The 16881-nt window shown below is 36.6% G+C and overlaps 36 pseudogenes; all 36 read left to right on the forward strand.

Annotated features, from left to right (window-relative positions):
- The first annotated feature begins 167 nt into the window (after positions 1 to 167).
- Positions 168 to 286, forward strand: LOC124332692 (annotated as a pseudogene).
- A 284-nt stretch (positions 287 to 570) lies between these two features.
- On the forward strand, positions 571 to 689 carry LOC124330024 (annotated as a pseudogene).
- A 416-nt stretch (positions 690 to 1105) lies between these two features.
- Positions 1106 to 1224, forward strand: LOC124334957 (annotated as a pseudogene).
- Positions 1225 to 1508: 284 nt separating this feature from the next.
- LOC124329766 lies at positions 1509 to 1627 on the forward strand (annotated as a pseudogene).
- Positions 1628 to 2044: 417 nt separating this feature from the next.
- On the forward strand, positions 2045 to 2163 carry LOC124332704 (annotated as a pseudogene).
- A 284-nt stretch (positions 2164 to 2447) lies between these two features.
- Positions 2448 to 2566, forward strand: LOC124332715 (annotated as a pseudogene).
- A 416-nt stretch (positions 2567 to 2982) lies between these two features.
- LOC124334958 lies at positions 2983 to 3101 on the forward strand (annotated as a pseudogene).
- Positions 3102 to 3385: 284 nt separating this feature from the next.
- Positions 3386 to 3504, forward strand: LOC124329767 (annotated as a pseudogene).
- A 417-nt stretch (positions 3505 to 3921) lies between these two features.
- Positions 3922 to 4040, forward strand: LOC124332727 (annotated as a pseudogene).
- Positions 4041 to 4324: 284 nt separating this feature from the next.
- Positions 4325 to 4443, forward strand: LOC124332739 (annotated as a pseudogene).
- Positions 4444 to 4858: 415 nt separating this feature from the next.
- Positions 4859 to 4977, forward strand: LOC124332751 (annotated as a pseudogene).
- A 284-nt stretch (positions 4978 to 5261) lies between these two features.
- On the forward strand, positions 5262 to 5380 carry LOC124335427 (annotated as a pseudogene).
- Positions 5381 to 5795: 415 nt separating this feature from the next.
- LOC124332763 lies at positions 5796 to 5914 on the forward strand (annotated as a pseudogene).
- Positions 5915 to 6198: 284 nt separating this feature from the next.
- Positions 6199 to 6317, forward strand: LOC124332774 (annotated as a pseudogene).
- Positions 6318 to 6732: 415 nt separating this feature from the next.
- On the forward strand, positions 6733 to 6851 carry LOC124329578 (annotated as a pseudogene).
- Positions 6852 to 7135: 284 nt separating this feature from the next.
- On the forward strand, positions 7136 to 7254 carry LOC124332785 (annotated as a pseudogene).
- A 416-nt stretch (positions 7255 to 7670) lies between these two features.
- LOC124334959 lies at positions 7671 to 7789 on the forward strand (annotated as a pseudogene).
- Positions 7790 to 8073: 284 nt separating this feature from the next.
- Positions 8074 to 8192, forward strand: LOC124329823 (annotated as a pseudogene).
- Positions 8193 to 8607: 415 nt separating this feature from the next.
- Positions 8608 to 8726, forward strand: LOC124329579 (annotated as a pseudogene).
- A 284-nt stretch (positions 8727 to 9010) lies between these two features.
- Positions 9011 to 9129, forward strand: LOC124332797 (annotated as a pseudogene).
- A 416-nt stretch (positions 9130 to 9545) lies between these two features.
- On the forward strand, positions 9546 to 9664 carry LOC124334960 (annotated as a pseudogene).
- Positions 9665 to 9948: 284 nt separating this feature from the next.
- Positions 9949 to 10067, forward strand: LOC124329824 (annotated as a pseudogene).
- A 417-nt stretch (positions 10068 to 10484) lies between these two features.
- LOC124334961 lies at positions 10485 to 10603 on the forward strand (annotated as a pseudogene).
- Positions 10604 to 11019: 416 nt separating this feature from the next.
- On the forward strand, positions 11020 to 11138 carry LOC124332808 (annotated as a pseudogene).
- Positions 11139 to 11553: 415 nt separating this feature from the next.
- LOC124329580 lies at positions 11554 to 11672 on the forward strand (annotated as a pseudogene).
- A 284-nt stretch (positions 11673 to 11956) lies between these two features.
- LOC124332821 lies at positions 11957 to 12075 on the forward strand (annotated as a pseudogene).
- Positions 12076 to 12491: 416 nt separating this feature from the next.
- Positions 12492 to 12610, forward strand: LOC124334963 (annotated as a pseudogene).
- A 284-nt stretch (positions 12611 to 12894) lies between these two features.
- Positions 12895 to 13013, forward strand: LOC124335127 (annotated as a pseudogene).
- A 416-nt stretch (positions 13014 to 13429) lies between these two features.
- LOC124334964 lies at positions 13430 to 13548 on the forward strand (annotated as a pseudogene).
- A 285-nt stretch (positions 13549 to 13833) lies between these two features.
- On the forward strand, positions 13834 to 13952 carry LOC124334965 (annotated as a pseudogene).
- Positions 13953 to 14236: 284 nt separating this feature from the next.
- LOC124332832 lies at positions 14237 to 14355 on the forward strand (annotated as a pseudogene).
- A 415-nt stretch (positions 14356 to 14770) lies between these two features.
- On the forward strand, positions 14771 to 14889 carry LOC124332843 (annotated as a pseudogene).
- Positions 14890 to 15305: 416 nt separating this feature from the next.
- Positions 15306 to 15424, forward strand: LOC124334966 (annotated as a pseudogene).
- A 284-nt stretch (positions 15425 to 15708) lies between these two features.
- On the forward strand, positions 15709 to 15827 carry LOC124329825 (annotated as a pseudogene).
- A 417-nt stretch (positions 15828 to 16244) lies between these two features.
- Positions 16245 to 16363, forward strand: LOC124334967 (annotated as a pseudogene).
- A 284-nt stretch (positions 16364 to 16647) lies between these two features.
- LOC124329826 lies at positions 16648 to 16766 on the forward strand (annotated as a pseudogene).
- Positions 16767 to 16881: the final 115 nt, after the last annotated feature.

Below are 16881 nucleotides of genomic sequence, written 5' to 3' on the forward strand. Positions count from 1 at the left end.
TATAAGAAAGATTCTGGATCAATTCCATTGAGAGTTTTTCAAAGTTTATCGCGTTTTTTAATCGCGATGGTTACCAGTCCAAATTCAATGAACAAACATTTCTATCACTTTGAAGTGATTTTCTATTCATCCATTGGGACTGGGAGGGTAAATTTTCATTTTTGAATGTCAACGGCCATATCACGTAGAACGCACCTGGTCTCGTCAGCTCCCAGAAGTTAAGTTACGTCGAGTCCCGTTAGTACTTGGAAGGGTGACCGCTTGGGAATACGGGATGTCGTTGGCGATGAATAGTTTGTTTTCAATAACAAATTTCTTGAAATTTTTTTTTCAATCACGATGGTTACCAGTCCAAATTCGTAGATAAAACATTTCAATGCCTTAGAGATAGGTTAAATTCATCTATAAGAATGATTCTGGATCAATTCCATTGAGAGTTTTTCAAAGTTTATCGCGTTTTTTAATCGCGATGGTTACCAGTCCAAATTCAATGAACAAACATTTCTATCACTTTGAAGTGATTTTCTATTCATCCATTGGGACTGGGAGGGTAAATTTTCATTTTTGAATGTCAACGGCCATATCACGTAGAACGCACCTGGTCTCGTCAGCTCCCAGAAGCTAAGTTACGTCGAGTCCCGTTAGTACTTGGAAGGGTGACCGCTTGGGAATACGGAATGTCGTTTGCGATAAATAGTTTGTTTTCAATAACAAATTTCTTGAAATTTTTTTTTCAATCACGATGGTTACCAGTCCAAATTCGTAGATAAAACATTTCAATGCCTTAGAGATAGGTTCAATTCATCTATAAGAATGATTCTGGATCAATTCCATTGAGAGTTTTTCAAAGTTTATCGCGTTTTTTAATCGCGATGGTTACCAGTCCAAATTCGTAGATCAAAAATATCAATGGCATAGAGATAGGTTCAATTCATCTATTTGAATGATTCTGGATAAATTTCATTGCGAGTTTTTCAAAGTTTATCGCGCTTTTTTATTCGCGATGGTTACGAGTCCAAATTCAATGAACAAATATTTCTATCACTTTGAAGTGATTTTCTTATTCATCCATTGGGACTGGGAGGGTAATTTTTCATTTTTGAATGTCAACGGCCATATCACGTAGAACGCACCTGGTCTCGTCAGCTCCCAGAAGTTAAGTTACGTCGAGTCCCGTTAGTACTTACAAGGGTGACCGCTTGGGAATACGGGATGTCGTTGGCGATGAATATTTTGTTTTCAATAACAAATTTCTTGAAATTTTTTTTCAATCACGATGGTTACCAGTCCAAATTCGTAGATCAAAAATATCAATGGCATAGAGATAGGTTCAATTCATCTATTTGAATGATTCTGGATAAATTTCATTGCGAGTTTTTCAAAGTTTATCGCGCTTTTTTATTCGCGATGGTTACGAGTCCAAATTCAATGAACAAACATTTCTATCACTTTGAAGTGATTTTCTATTCATCCATTGGGACTGGGAGGGTAAATTTTCATCTTTGAATGTCAACGGCCATATCACGTAGAACGCACATGGTCTCGTCAGCTCCCAGAAGATAAGTTACGTCGAGTCTCGTTAGTACTTGGAAGGGTGACCGCTTGGGAATACGGGATGTCGTTGGCGATGAATAGTTTGTTTTCAATAACAAATTTCTTGAAATTTTTTTTTCAATCACGATGGTTACCAGTCCAAATTCGTAGATAAAACATTTCAATGCCTTAGAGATAGGTTAAATTCATCTATAAGAATGATTCTGGATCAATTTTAATTGAGAGTTTTTCAAAGTTTATCGCGTTTTTTAATCGCGATGGTTACCAGTCCAAATTCGTAGATCAAAAATATCAATGGCATAGAGATAGGTTCAATTCATCTATTTGAATGATTCTGGATAAATTTCATTGCGAGTTTTTCAAAGTTTATCGCGCTTTTTTATTCGCGATGGTTACGAGTCCAAATTCAATGAACAAATATTTCTATCACTTTGAAGTGATTTTCTTATTCATCCATTGGGACTGGGAGGGTAATTTTTCATTTTTGAATGTCAACGGCCATATCACGTAGAACGCACCTGGTCTCGTCAGCTCCCAGAAGTTAAGTTACGTCGAGTCCCGTTAGTACTTGGAAGGGTGACCGCTTGGGAATACGGGATGTCGTTGGCGATGAATAGTTTGTTTTCAATAACAAATTTCTTGAAATTTTTTTTTCAATCACGATGGTTACCAGTCCAAATTCGTAGATAAAACATTTCAATGCCTTAGAGATAGGTTAAATTCATCTATAAGAATGATTCTGGATCAATTCCATTGAGAGTTTTTCAAAGTTTATCGCGTTTTTTAATCGCGATGGTTACCAGTCCAAATTCAATGAACAAACATTTCTATCACTTTGAAGTGATTTTCTATTCATCCATTGGGACTGGGAGGGTAAATTTTCATTTTTGAATGTCAACGGCCATATCACGTAGAACGCACCTGGTCTCGTCAGCTCCCAGAAGTTAAGTTACGTCGAGTCCCGTTAGTACTTGGAAGGGTGACCGCTTGGGAATACGGGATGTCGTTGGCGATGAATAGTTTGTTTTCAATAACAAATTTCTTGAAATTTTTTTTTCAATCACGATGGTTACCAGTCCAAATTCGTAGATAAAACATTTCAATGCCTTAGAGATAGGTTAAATTCATCTATAAGAATGATTCTGGATCAATTCCATTGAGAGTTTTTCAAAGTTTATCCCGTTTTTTAATCGCGATGGTTACCAGTCCAAATTCGTAGATCAAAAATATCAATGGCATAGACATAGGTTCAATTCATCTATAGGAATGATTCTGGATAAATTTCATTGCGAGTTTTTCAAAGTTTATTGCGCTTTTTTATTCGCGATGGTTACGAGTCCAAATTCAATGAACAAATATTTCTATCACTTTGAAGTGATTTTCTTATTCATCCATTGGGACTGGGAGGGTAATTTTTCATTTTTGAATGTCAACGGCCATATCACGTAGAACGCACCTGGTCTCGTCAGCTCCCAGAAGTTAAGTTACGTCGAGTCCCGTTAGTACTTACAAGGGTGACCGCTTGGGAATACGGGATGTCGTTGGCGATGAATATTTTGTTTTCAATAACAAATTTCTTGAAATTTTTTTTCAATCACGATGGTTACCAGTCCAAATTCGTAGATCAAAAATATCAATGGCATAGAGATAGGTTCAATTCATCTATTTGAATGATTCTGGATAAATTTCATTGCGAGTTTTTCAAAGTTTATGGCGCTTTTTTATTCGCGATGGTTACGAGTCCAAATTCAATGAACAAACATTTCTATCACTTTGAAGTGATTTTCTATTCATCCATTGGGACTGGGAGGGTAAATTTTCATCTTTGAATGTCAACGGCCATATCACGTAGAACGCACATGGTCTCGTCAGCTCCCAGAAGATAAGTTACGTCGAGTCTCGTTAGTACTTGGAAGGGTGACCGCTTGGGAATACGGGATGTCGTTGGCGATGAATAGTTTGTTTTCAATAACAAATTTCTTGAAATTTTTTTTTCAATCACGATGGTTACCAGTCCAAATTCGTAGATAAAACATTTCAATGCCTTAGAGATAGGTTAAATTCATCTATAAGAATGATTCTGGATCAATTTTAATTGAGAGTTTTTCAAAGTTTATCGCGTTTTTTAATCGCGATGGTTACCAGTCCAAATTCGTAGATCAAAAATATCAATGGCATAGAGATAGGTTCAATTCATCTATTTGAATGATTCTGGATAAATTTCATTGCGAGTTTTTCAAAGTTTATCGCGCTTTTTTATTCGCGATGGTTACGAGTCCAAATTCAATGAACAAATATTTCTATCACTTTGAAGTGATTTTCTTATTCATCCATTGGGACTGGGAGGGTAATTTTTCATTTTTGAATGTCAACGGCCATATCACGTAGAACGCACCTGGTCTCGTCAGCTCCCAGAAGTTAAGTTACGTCGAGTCCCGTTAGTACTTGGAAGGGTGACCGCTTGGGAATACGGGATGTCGTTGGCGATGAATAGTTTGTTTTCAATAACAAATTTCTTGAAATTTTTTTTTCAATCACGATGGTTACCAGTCCAAATTCGTAGATAAAACATTTCAATGCCTTAGAGATAGGTTAAATTCATCTATAAGAATGATTCTGGATCAATTCCATTGAGAGTTTTTCAAAGTTTATCGCGTTTTTTAATCGCGATGGTTACCAGTCCAAATTCAATGAACAAACATTTCTATCACTTTGAAGTGATTTTCTATTCATCCATTGGGACTGGGAGGGTAAATTTTCATTTTTGAATGTCAACGGCCATATCACGTAGAACGCACCTGGTCTCGTCAGCTCCCAGAAGTTAAGTTACGTCGAGTCCCGTTAGTACTTGGAAGGGTGACCGCTTGGGAATACGGGATGTCGTTGGCGATGAATAGTTTGTTTTCAATAACAAATTTCTTGAAATTTTTTTTTCAATCACGATGGTTACCAGTCCAAATTCGTAGATAAAACATTTCAATGCCTTAGAGATAGGTTAAATTCATCTATAAGAATGATTCTGGATCAATTCCATTGAGAGTTTTTCAAAGTTTATCCCGTTTTTTAATCGCGATGGTTACCAGTCCAAATTCGTAGATCAAAAATATCAATGGCATAGACATAGGTTCAATTCATCTATAGGAATGATTCTGGATAAATTTCATTGCGAGTTTTTCAAAGTTTATCGCGCTTTTTTATTCGCGATGGTTACGAGTCCAAATTAAATTAAAAAACATTTCTATCACTTTGTAGGGATTTTCTATTCATCCATTGGGACTGGGAGGGTAAATTTTCATTTTTGAATGTCAACGGCCATATCACGTAGAACGCACCTGGTCTCGTCAGCTCCCAGAAGTTAAGTTACGTCGAGTCCCGTTAGTACTTGGAAGGGTGACCGCTTGGGAATACGGGATGTCGTTGGCGATGAATAGTTTGTTTTCAATAACAAATTTCTTGAAATTTTTTTTTCAATCACGATGGTTACCAGTCCAAATTCGTAGATAAAACATTTCAATGCCTTAGAGATAGGTTAAATTCATCTATAAGAATGATTCTGGATCAATTCCATTGAGAGTTTTTCAAAGTTTATCCCGTTTTTTAATCGCGATGGTTACGAGTCCAAATTCAATGAACAAACATTTCTATCACTTTGAAGTGATTTTCTATTCATCCATTGGGACTGGGAGGGTAATTTTTCATTTTTGAATGTCAACGGCCATATCACGTAGAACGCACCTGTTCTCGTCAGCTCCCAGAAGTTAAGTTACGTCGAGTCCCGTTAGTACTTGGAAGGGTGACCGCTTGGGAATACGGGATGTCGTTGGCGATGAATAGTTTGTTTTCAATAACAAATTTCTTGAAATTTTTTTTTCAATCACGATCGTTACCAGTCCAAATTCGTAGATAAAACATTTCAATGCCTTAGAGATAGGTTAAATTCATCTATAAGAATGATTCTGGATCAATTCCATTGAGAGTTTTTCAAAGTTTATCCCGTTTTTTAATCGCGATGGTTACCAGTCCAAATTCGTAGATCAAAAATATCAATGGCATAGAGATAGGTTCAATTCATATATAGGAATGATTCTGGATAAATTTCATTGCGAGTTTTTCAAAGTTTATCGCGCTTTTTTATTCGCGATGGTTACGAGTCCAAATTAAATGAACAAACATTTCTATCACTTTGAAGTGATTTTCTATTCATCCATTGGGACTGGGAGGGTAAATTTTCATTTTTGAATGTCAACGGCCATATCACGTAGAACGCACCTGGTCTCGTCAGCTCCCAGAAGTTAAGTTACGTCGAGTCCCGTTAGTACTTGGAAGGGTGACCGCTTGGGAATACGGGATGTCGTTGGCGATGAATAGTTTGTTTTCAATAACAAATTTCTTGAAATTTTTTTTTCAATCACGATGGTTACCAGTCCAAATTCGTAGATAAAACATTTCAATGCCTTAGAGATAGGTTAAATTCATCTATAAGAATGATTCTGGATCAATTCCATTGAGAGTTTTTCAAAGTTTATCGCGTTTTTTAATCGCGATGGTTACCAGTCCAAATTCAATGAACAAACATTTCTATCACTTTGAAGTGATTTTCTATTCATCCATTGGGACTGGGAGGGTAAATTTTCATTTTTGAATGTCAACGGCCATATCACGTAGAACGCACCTGGTCTCGTCAGCTCCCAGAAGTTAAGTTACGTCGAGTCCCGTTAGTACTTGGAAGGGTGACCGCTTGGGAATACGGGATGTCGTTGGCGATGAATAGTTTGTTTTCAATAACAAATTTCTTGAAATTTTTTTTTCAATCACGATGGTTACCAGTCCAAATTCGTAGATAAAACATTTCAATGCCTTAGAGATAGGTTAAATTCATCTATAAGAATGATTCTGGATCAATTCCATTGAGAGTTTTTCAAAGTTTATCCCGTTTTTTAATCGCGATGGTTACCAGTCCAAATTCGTAGATCAAAAATATCAATGGCATAGACATAGGTTCAATTCATCTATAGGAATGATTCTGGATAAATTTCATTGCGAGTTTTTCAAAGTTTATCGCGCTTTTTTATTCGCGATGGTTACGAGTCCAAATTAAATTAAAAAACATTTCTATCACTTTGTAGGGATTTTCTATTCATCCATTGGGACTGGGAGGGTAAATTTTCATTTTTGAATGTCAACGGCCACATCACGTAGAACGCACCTGGTCTCGTCAGCTCCCAGAAGTTAAGTTAAGTCGAGTCCCGTTAGTACTTGGAAGGGTGACCGCTTGGGAATACGGGATGTCGTTGGCGATGAATAGTTTGTTTTCAATAACAAATTTCTTGAAATTTTTTTTCAATCACGATGGTTACCAGTCCAAATTCGTAGATCAAAAATATCAATGGCATAGAGATAGGTTCAATTCATCTATAGGAATGATTCTGGATAAATTTCATTGCGAGTTTTTCAAAGTTTATCGCGCTTTTTTATTCGCGATGGTTACGAGTCCAAATTCAATGAACAAACATTTCTATCACTTTGAAGTGATTTTCTATTCATCCATTGGGACTGGGAGGGTAATTTTTCATTTTTGAATGTCAACGGCCATATCACGTAGAACGCACCTGGTCTCGTCAGCTCCCAGAAGTTAAGTTACGTCGAGTCCCGTTAGTACTTGGAAGGGTGACCGCTTGGGAATACGGGATGTCGTTGGCGATGAATAGTTTGTTTTCAATAACAAATTTCTTGAAATTTTTTTTTCAATCACGATCGTTACCAGTCCAAATTCGTAGATAAAACATTTCAATGCCTTAGAGATAGGTTCAATTCATCTATAAGAATGATTCTGGATCAATTCCATTGAGAGTTTTTCAAAGTTTATCGCGTTTTTTAATCGCGATGGTTACCAGTCCAAATTCGTAGATCAAAAATATCAATGGCATAGAGATAGGTTCAATTCATCTATTTGAATGATTCTGGATAAATTTCATTGCGAGTTTTTCAAAGTTTATCGCGCTTTTTTATTCGCGATGGTTACGAGTCCAAATTCAATGAACAAATATTTCTATCACTTTGAAGTGATTTTCTTATTCATCCATTGGGACTGGGAGGGTAATTTTTCATTTTTGAATGTCAACGGCCATATCACGTAGAACGCACCTGGTCTCGTCAGCTCCCAGAAGTTAAGTTACGTCGAGTCCCGTTAGTACTTACAAGGGTGACCGCTTGGGAATACGGGATGTCGTTGGCGATGAATATTTTGTTTTCAATAACAAATTTCTTGAAATTTTTTTTCAATCACGATGGTTACCAGTCCAAATTCGTAGATCAAAAATATCAATGGCATAGAGATAGGTTCAATTCATCTATTTGAATGATTCTGGATAAATTTCATTGCGAGTTTTTCAAAGTTTATCGCGCTTTTTTATTCGCGATGGTTACGAGTCCAAATTCAATGAACAAACATTTCTATCACTTTGAAGTGATTTTCTATTCATCCATTGGGACTGGGAGGGTAAATTTTCATCTTTGAATGTCAACGGCCATATCACGTAGAACGCACATGGTCTCGTCAGCTCCCAGAAGATAAGTTACGTCGAGTCCCGTTAGTACTTGGAAGGGTGACCGCTTGGGAATACGGGATGTCGTTGGCGATGAATAGTTTGTTTTCAATAACAAATTTCTTGAAATTTTTTTTTCAATCACGATGGTTACCAGTCCAAATTCGTAGATAAAACATTTCAATGCCTTAGAGATAGGTTAAATTCATCTATAAGAATGATTCTGGATCAATTCCATTGAGAGTTTTTCAAAGTTTATCCCGTTTTTTAATCGCGATGGTTACCAGTCCAAATTCGTAGATCAAAAATATCAATGGCATAGACATAGGTTCAATTCATCTATAGGAATGATTCTGGATAAATTTCATTGCGAGTTTTTCAAAGTTTATCGCGCTTTTTTATTCGCGATGGTTACGAGTCCAAATTAAATTAAAAAACATTTCTATCACTTTGTAGGGATTTTCTATTCATCCATTGGGACTGGGAGGGTAAATTTTCATTTTTGAATGTCAACGGCCACATCACGTAGAACGCACCTGGTCTCGTCAGCTCCCAGAAGTTAAGTTAAGTCGAGTCCCGTTAGTACTTGGAAGGGTGACCGCTTGGGAATACGGGATGTCGTTGGCGATGAATAGTTTGTTTTCAATAACAAATTTCTTGAAATTTTTTTTCAATCACGATGGTTACCAGTCCAAATTCGTAGATCAAAAATATCAATGGCATAGAGATAGGTTCAATTCATCTATAGGAATGATTCTGGATAAATTTCATTGCGAGTTTTTCAAAGTTTATCGCGCTTTTTTATTCGCGATGGTTACGAGTCCAAATTCAATGAACAAACATTTCTATCACTTTGAAGTGATTTTCTATTCATCCATTGGGACTGGGAGGGTAATTTTTCATTTTTGAATGTCAACGGCCATATCACGTAGAACGCACCTGGTCTCGTCAGCTCCCAGAAGTTAAGTTACGTCGAGTCCCGTTAGTACTTGGAAGGGTGACCGCTTGGGAATACGGGATGTCGTTGGCGATGAATAGTTTGTTTTCAATAACAAATTTCTTGAAATTTTTTTTTCAATCACGATCGTTACCAGTCCAAATTCGTAGATAAAACATTTCAATGCCTTAGAGATAGGTTCAATTCATCTATAAGAATGATTCTGGATCAATTCCATTGAGAGTTTTTCAAAGTTTATCGCGTTTTTTAATCGCGATGGTTACCAGTCCAAATTCGTAGATCAAAAATATCAATGGCATAGAGATAGGTTCAATTCATCTATTTGAATGATTCTGGATAAATTTCATTGCGAGTTTTTCAAAGTTTATCGCGCTTTTTTATTCGCGATGGTTACGAGTCCAAATTCAATGAACAAATATTTCTATCACTTTGAAGTGATTTTCTTATTCATCCATTGGGACTGGGAGGGTAATTTTTCATTTTTGAATGTCAACGGCCATATCACGTAGAACGCACCTGGTCTCGTCAGCTCCCAGAAGTTAAGTTACGTCGAGTCCCGTTAGTACTTACAAGGGTGACCGCTTGGGAATACGGGATGTCGTTGGCGATGAATATTTTGTTTTCAATAACAAATTTCTTGAAATTTTTTTTCAATCACGATGGTTACCAGTCCAAATTCGTAGATCAAAAATATCAATGGCATAGAGATAGGTTCAATTCATCTATTTGAATGATTCTGGATAAATTTCATTGCGAGTTTTTCAAAGTTTATCGCGCTTTTTTATTCGCGATGGTTACGAGTCCAAATTCAATGAACAAACATTTCTATCACTTTGAAGTGATTTTCTATTCATCCATTGGGACTGGGAGGGTAAATTTTCATCTTTGAATGTCAACGGCCATATCACGTAGAACGCACATGGTCTCGTCAGCTCCCAGAAGATAAGTTACGTCGAGTCCCGTTAGTACTTGGAAGGGTGACCGCTTGGGAATACGGGATGTCGTTGGCGATGAATAGTTTGTTTTCAATAACAAATTTCTTGAAATTTTTTTTTCAATCACGATGGTTACCAGTCCAAATTCGTAGATAAAACATTTCAATGCCTTAGAGATAGGTTAAATTCATCTATAAGAATGATTCTGGATCAATTTTAATTGAGAGTTTTTCAAAGTTTATCGCGTTTTTTAATCGCGATGGTTACCAGTCCAAATTCGTAGATCAAAAATATCAATGGCATAGAGATAGGTTCAATTCATCTATTTGAATGATTCTGGATAAATTTCATTGCGAGTTTTTCAAAGTTTATCGCGCTTTTTTATTCGCGATGGTTACGAGTCCAAATTCAATGAACAAATATTTCTATCACTTTGAAGTGATTTTCTTATTCATCCATTGGGACTGGGAGGGTAATTTTTCATTTTTGAATGTCAACGGCCATATCACGTAGAACGCACCTGGTCTCGTCAGCTCCCAGAAGTTAAGTTACGTCGAGTCCCGTTAGTACTTACAAGGGTGACCGCTTGGGAATACGGGATGTCGTTGGCGATGAATATTTTGTTTTCAATAACAAATTTCTTGAAATTTTTTTTCAATCACGATGGTTACCAGTCCAAATTCGTAGATAAAACATTTCAATGCCTTAGAGATAGGTTAAATTCATCTATAAGAATGATTCTGGATCAATTTTAATTGAGAGTTTTTCAAAGTTTATCGCGTTTTTTAATCGCGATGGTTACCAGTCCAAATTCGTAGATCAAAAATATCAATGGCATAGAGATAGGTTCAATTCATCTATTTGAATGATTCTGGATAAATTTCATTGCGAGTTTTTCAAAGTTTATCGCGCTTTTTTATTCGCGATGGTTACGAGTCCAAATTCAATGAACAAATATTTCTATCACTTTGAAGTGATTTTCTTATTCATCCATTGGGACTGGGAGGGTAATTTTTCATTTTTGAATGTCAACGGCCATATCACGTAGAACGCACCTGGTCTCGTCAGCTCCCAGAAGTTAAGTTACGTCGAGTCCCGTTAGTACTTGGAAGGGTGACCGCTTGGGAATACGGGATGTCGTTGGCGATGAATAGTTTGTTTTCAATAACAAATTTCTTGAAATTTTTTTTTCAATCACGATGGTTACCAGTCCAAATTCGTAGATAAAACATTTCAATGCCTTAGAGATAGGTTAAATTCATCTATAAGAATGATTCTGGATCAATTCCATTGAGAGTTTTTCAAAGTTTATCCCGTTTTTTAATCGCGATGGTTACCAGTCCAAATTCGTAGATCAAAAATATCAATGGCATAGACATAGGTTCAATTCATCTATAGGAATGATTCTGGATAAATTTCATTGCGAGTTTTTCAAAGTTTATCGCGCTTTTTTATTCGCGATGGTTACGAGTCCAAATTAAATTAAAAAACATTTCTATCACTTTGTAGGGATTTTCTATTCATCCATTGGGACTGGGAGGGTAAATTTTCATTTTTGAATGTCAACGGCCACATCACGTAGAACGCACCTGGTCTCGTCAGCTCCCAGAAGTTAAGTTAAGTCGAGTCCCGTTAGTACTTGGAAGGGTGACCGCTTGGGAATACGGGATGTCGTTGGCGATGAATAGTTTGTTTTCAATAACAAATTTCTTGAAATTTTTTTTCAATCACGATGGTTACCAGTCCAAATTCGTAGATCAAAAATATCAATGGCATAGAGATAGGTTCAATTCATCTATAGGAATGATTCTGGATAAATTTCATTGCGAGTTTTTCAAAGTTTATCGCGCTTTTTTATTCGCGATGGTTACGAGTCCAAATTCAATGAACAAACATTTCTATCACTTTGAAGTGATTTTCTATTCATCCATTGGGACTGGGAGGGTAATTTTTCATTTTTGAATGTCAACGGCCATATCACGTAGAACGCACCTGGTCTCGTCAGCTCCCAGAAGTTAAGTTACGTCGAGTCCCGTTAGTACTTGGAAGGGTGACCGCTTGGGAATACGGGATGTCGTTGGCGATGAATAGTTTGTTTTCAATAACAAATTTCTTGAAATTTTTTTTTCAATCACGATCGTTACCAGTCCAAATTCGTAGATAAAACATTTCAATGCCTTAGAGATAGGTTCAATTCATCTATAAGAATGATTCTGGATCAATTCCATTGAGAGTTTTTCAAAGTTTATCGCGTTTTTTAATCGCGATGGTTACCAGTCCAAATTCGTAGATCAAAAATATCAATGGCATAGAGATAGGTTCAATTCATCTATTTGAATGATTCTGGATAAATTTCATTGCGAGTTTTTCAAAGTTTATCGCGCTTTTTTATTCGCGATGGTTACGAGTCCAAATTCAATGAACAAATATTTCTATCACTTTGAAGTGATTTTCTTATTCATCCATTGGGACTGGGAGGGTAATTTTTCATTTTTGAATGTCAACGGCCATATCACGTAGAACGCACCTGGTCTCGTCAGCTCCCAGAAGTTAAGTTACGTCGAGTCCCGTTAGTACTTACAAGGGTGACCGCTTGGGAATACGGGATGTCGTTGGCGATGAATATTTTGTTTTCAATAACAAATTTCTTGAAATTTTTTTTCAATCACGATGGTTACCAGTCCAAATTCGTAGATCAAAAATATCAATGGCATAGAGATAGGTTCAATTCATCTATTTGAATGATTCTGGATAAATTTCATTGCGAGTTTTTCAAAGTTTATCGCGCTTTTTTATTCGCGATGGTTACGAGTCCAAATTCAATGAACAAACATTTCTATCACTTTGAAGTGATTTTCTATTCATCCATTGGGACTGGGAGGGTAATTTTTCATTTTTGAATGTCAACGGCCATATCACGTAGAACGCACATGGTCTCGTCAGCTCCCAGAAGTTAAGTTACGTCGAGTCCCGTTAGTACTTGGAAGGGTGACCGCTTGGGAATACGGGATGTCGTTGGCGATGAATAGTTTGTTTTCAATAACAAATTTCTTGAAATTTTTTTTTCAATCACGATCGTTACCAGTCCAAATTCGTAGATAAAACATTTCAATGCCTTAGAGATAGGTTCAATTCATCTATAAGAATGATTCTGGATCAATTCCATTGAGAGTTTTTCAAAGTTTATCGCGTTTTTTAATCGCGATGGTTACCAGTCCAAATTCGTAGATCAAAAATATCAATGGCATAGAGATAGGTTCAATTCATCTATTTGAATGATTCTGGATAAATTTCATTGCGAGTTTTTCAAAGTTTATCGCGCTTTTTTATTCGCGATGGTTACGAGTCCAAATTCAATGAACAAATATTTCTATCACTTTGAAGTGATTTTCTTATTCATCCATTGGGACTGGGAGGGTAATTTTTCATTTTTGAATGTCAACGGCCATATCACGTAGAACGCACCTGGTCTCGTCAGCTCCCAGAAGTTAAGTTACGTCGAGTCCCGTTAGTACTTACAAGGGTGACCGCTTGGGAATACGGGATGTCGTTGGCGATGAATATTTTGTTTTCAATAACAAATTTCTTGAAATTTTTTTTCAATCACGATGGTTACCAGTCCAAATTCGTAGATCAAAAATATCAATGGCATAGAGATAGGTTCAATTCATCTATTTGAATGATTCTGGATAAATTTCATTGCGAGTTTTTCAAAGTTTATCGCGCTTTTTTATTCGCGATGGTTACGAGTCCAAATTCAATGAACAAATATTTCTATCACTTTGAAGTGATTTTCTTATTCATCCATTGGGACTGGGAGGGTAATTTTTCATTTTTGAATGTCAACGGCCATATCACGTAGAACGCACCTGGTCTCGTCAGCTCCCAGAAGTTAAGTTACGTCGAGTCCCGTTAGTACTTACAAGGGTGACCGCTTGGGAATACGGGATGTCGTTGGCGATGAATATTTTGTTTTCAATAACAAATTTCTTGAAATTTTTTTTCAATCACGATGGTTACCAGTCCAAATTCGTAGATCAAAAATATCAATGGCATAGAGATAGGTTCAATTCATCTATTTGAATGATTCTGGATAAATTTCATTGCGAGTTTTTCAAAGTTTATCGCGCTTTTTTATTCGCGATGGTTACGAGTCCAAATTCAATGAACAAACATTTCTATCACTTTGAAGTGATTTTCTATTCATCCATTGGGACTGGGAGGGTAATTTTTCATTTTTGAATGTCAACGGCCATATCACGTAGAACGCACCTGGTCTCGTCAGCTCCCAGAAGTTAAGTTACGTCGAGTCCCGTTAGTACTTGGAAGGGTGACCGCTTGGGAATACGGGATGTCGTTGGCGATGAATAGTTTGTTTTCAATAACAAATTTCTTGAAATTTTTTTTTCAATCACGATCGTTACCAGTCCAAATTCGTAGATAAAACATTTCAATGCCTTAGAGATAGGTTAAATTCATCTATAAGAATGATTCTGGATCAATTCCATTGAGAGTTTTTCAAAGTTTATCCCGTTTTTTAATCGCGATGGTTACCAGTCCAAATTCGTAGATCAAAAATATCAATGGCATAGAGATAGGTTCAATTCATCTATAGGAATGATTCTGGATAAATTTCATTGCGAGTTTTTCAAAGTTTATCGCGCTTTTTTATTCGCGATGGTTACGAGTCCAAATTCAATGAACAAACATTTCTATCACTTTGAAGTGATTTTCTATTCATCCATTGGGACTGGGAGGGTAATTTTTCATTTTTGAATGTCAACGGCCATATCACGTAGAACGCACCTGGTCTCGTCAGCTCCCAGAAGTTAAGTTACGTCGAGTCCCGTTAGTACTTGGAAGGGTGACCGCTTGGGAATACGGGATGTCGTTGGCGATGAATAGTTTGTTTTCAATAACAAATTTCTTGAAATTTTTTTTTCAATCACGATCGTTACCAGTCCAAATTCGTAGATAAAACATTTCAATGCCTTAGAGATAGGTTCAATTCATCTATAAGAATGATTCTGGATCAATTCCATTGAGAGTTTTTCAAAGTTTATCGCGTTTTTTAATCGCGATGGTTACCAGTCCAAATTCGTAGATCAAAAATATCAATGGCATAGAGATAGGTTCAATTCATCTATTTGAATGATTCTGGATAAATTTCATTGCGAGTTTTTCAAAGTTTATCGCGCTTTTTTATTCGCGATGGTTACGAGTCCAAATTCAATGAACAAATATTTCTATCACTTTGAAGTGATTTTCTTATTCATCCATTGGGACTGGGAGGGTAATTTTTCATTTTTGAATGTCAACGGCCATATCACGTAGAACGCACCTGGTCTCGTCAGCTCCCAGAAGTTAAGTTACGTCGAGTCCCGTTAGTACTTACAAGGGTGACCGCTTGGGAATACGGGATGTCGTTGGCGATGAATATTTTGTTTTCAATAACAAATTTCTTGAAATTTTTTTTCAATCACGATGGTTACCAGTCCAAATTCGTAGATCAAAAATATCAATGGCATAGAGATAGGTTCAATTCATCTATTTGAATGATTCTGGATAAATTTCATTGCGAGTTTTTCAAAGTTTATCGCGCTTTTTTATTCGCGATGGTTACGAGTCCAAATTCAATGAACAAACATTTCTATCACTTTGAAGTGATTTTCTATTCATCCATTGGGACTGGGAGGGTAAATTTTCATCTTTGAATGTCAACGGCCATATCACGTAGAACGCACATGGTCTCGTCAGCTCCCAGAAGATAAGTTACGTCGAGTCCCGTTAGTACTTGGAAGGGTGACCGCTTGGGAATACGGGATGTCGTTGGCGATGAATAGTTTGTTTTCAATAACAAATTTCTTGAAATTTTTTTTTCAATCACGATGGTTACCAGTCCAAATTCGTAGATAAAACATTTCAATGCCTTAGAGATAGGTTAAATTCATCTATAAGAATGATTCTGGATCAATTTTAATTGAGAGTTTTTCAAAGTTTATCGCGTTTTTTAATCGCGATGGTTACCAGTCCAAATTCGTAGATCAAAAATATCAATGGCATAGAGATAGGTTCAATTCATCTATTTGAATGATTCTGGATAAATTTCATTGCGAGTTTTTCAAAGTTTATCGCGCTTTTTTATTCGCGATGGTTACGAGTCCAAATTCAATGAACAAATATTTCTATCACTTTGAAGTGATTTTCTTATTCATCCATTGGGACTGGGAGGGTAATTTTTCATTTTTGAATGTCAACGGCCATATCACGTAGAACGCACCTGGTCTCGTCAGCTCCCAGAAGTTAAGTTACGTCGAGTCCCGTTAGTACTTACAAGGGTGACCGCTTGGGAATACGGGATGTCGTTGGCGATGAATATTTTGTTTTCAATAACAAATTTCTTGAAATTTTTTTTCAATCACGATGGTTACCAGTCCAAATTCGTAGATCAAAAATATCAATGGCATAGAGATAGGTTCAATTCATCTATTTGAATGATTCTGGATAAATTTCATTGCGAGTTTTTCAAAGTTTATCGCGCTTTTTTATTCGCGATGGTTACGAGTCCAAATTCAATGAACAAACATTTCTATCACTTTGAAGTGATTTTCTATTCATCCATTGGGACTGGGAGGGTAAATTTTCATCTTTGAATGTCAACGGCCATATCACGTAGAACGCACATGGTCTCGTCAGCTCCCAGAAGATAAGTTACGTCGAGTCCCGTTAGTACTTGGAAGGGTGACCGCTTGGGAATACGGGATGTCGTTGGCGATGAATAGTTTGTTTTCAATAACAAATTTCTTGAAATTTTTTTTTCAATCACGATGGTTACCAGTCCAAATTCGTAGATAAAACATTTCAATGCCTTAGAGATAGGTTAAATTCA

Source organism: Daphnia pulicaria, chromosome 3 (genome assembly GCF_021234035.1).
Source record: "Daphnia pulicaria isolate SC F1-1A chromosome 3, SC_F0-13Bv2, whole genome shotgun sequence".
In the NCBI taxonomy this organism is placed as follows: Eukaryota; Metazoa; Arthropoda; class Branchiopoda; order Diplostraca; family Daphniidae; genus Daphnia; species Daphnia pulicaria.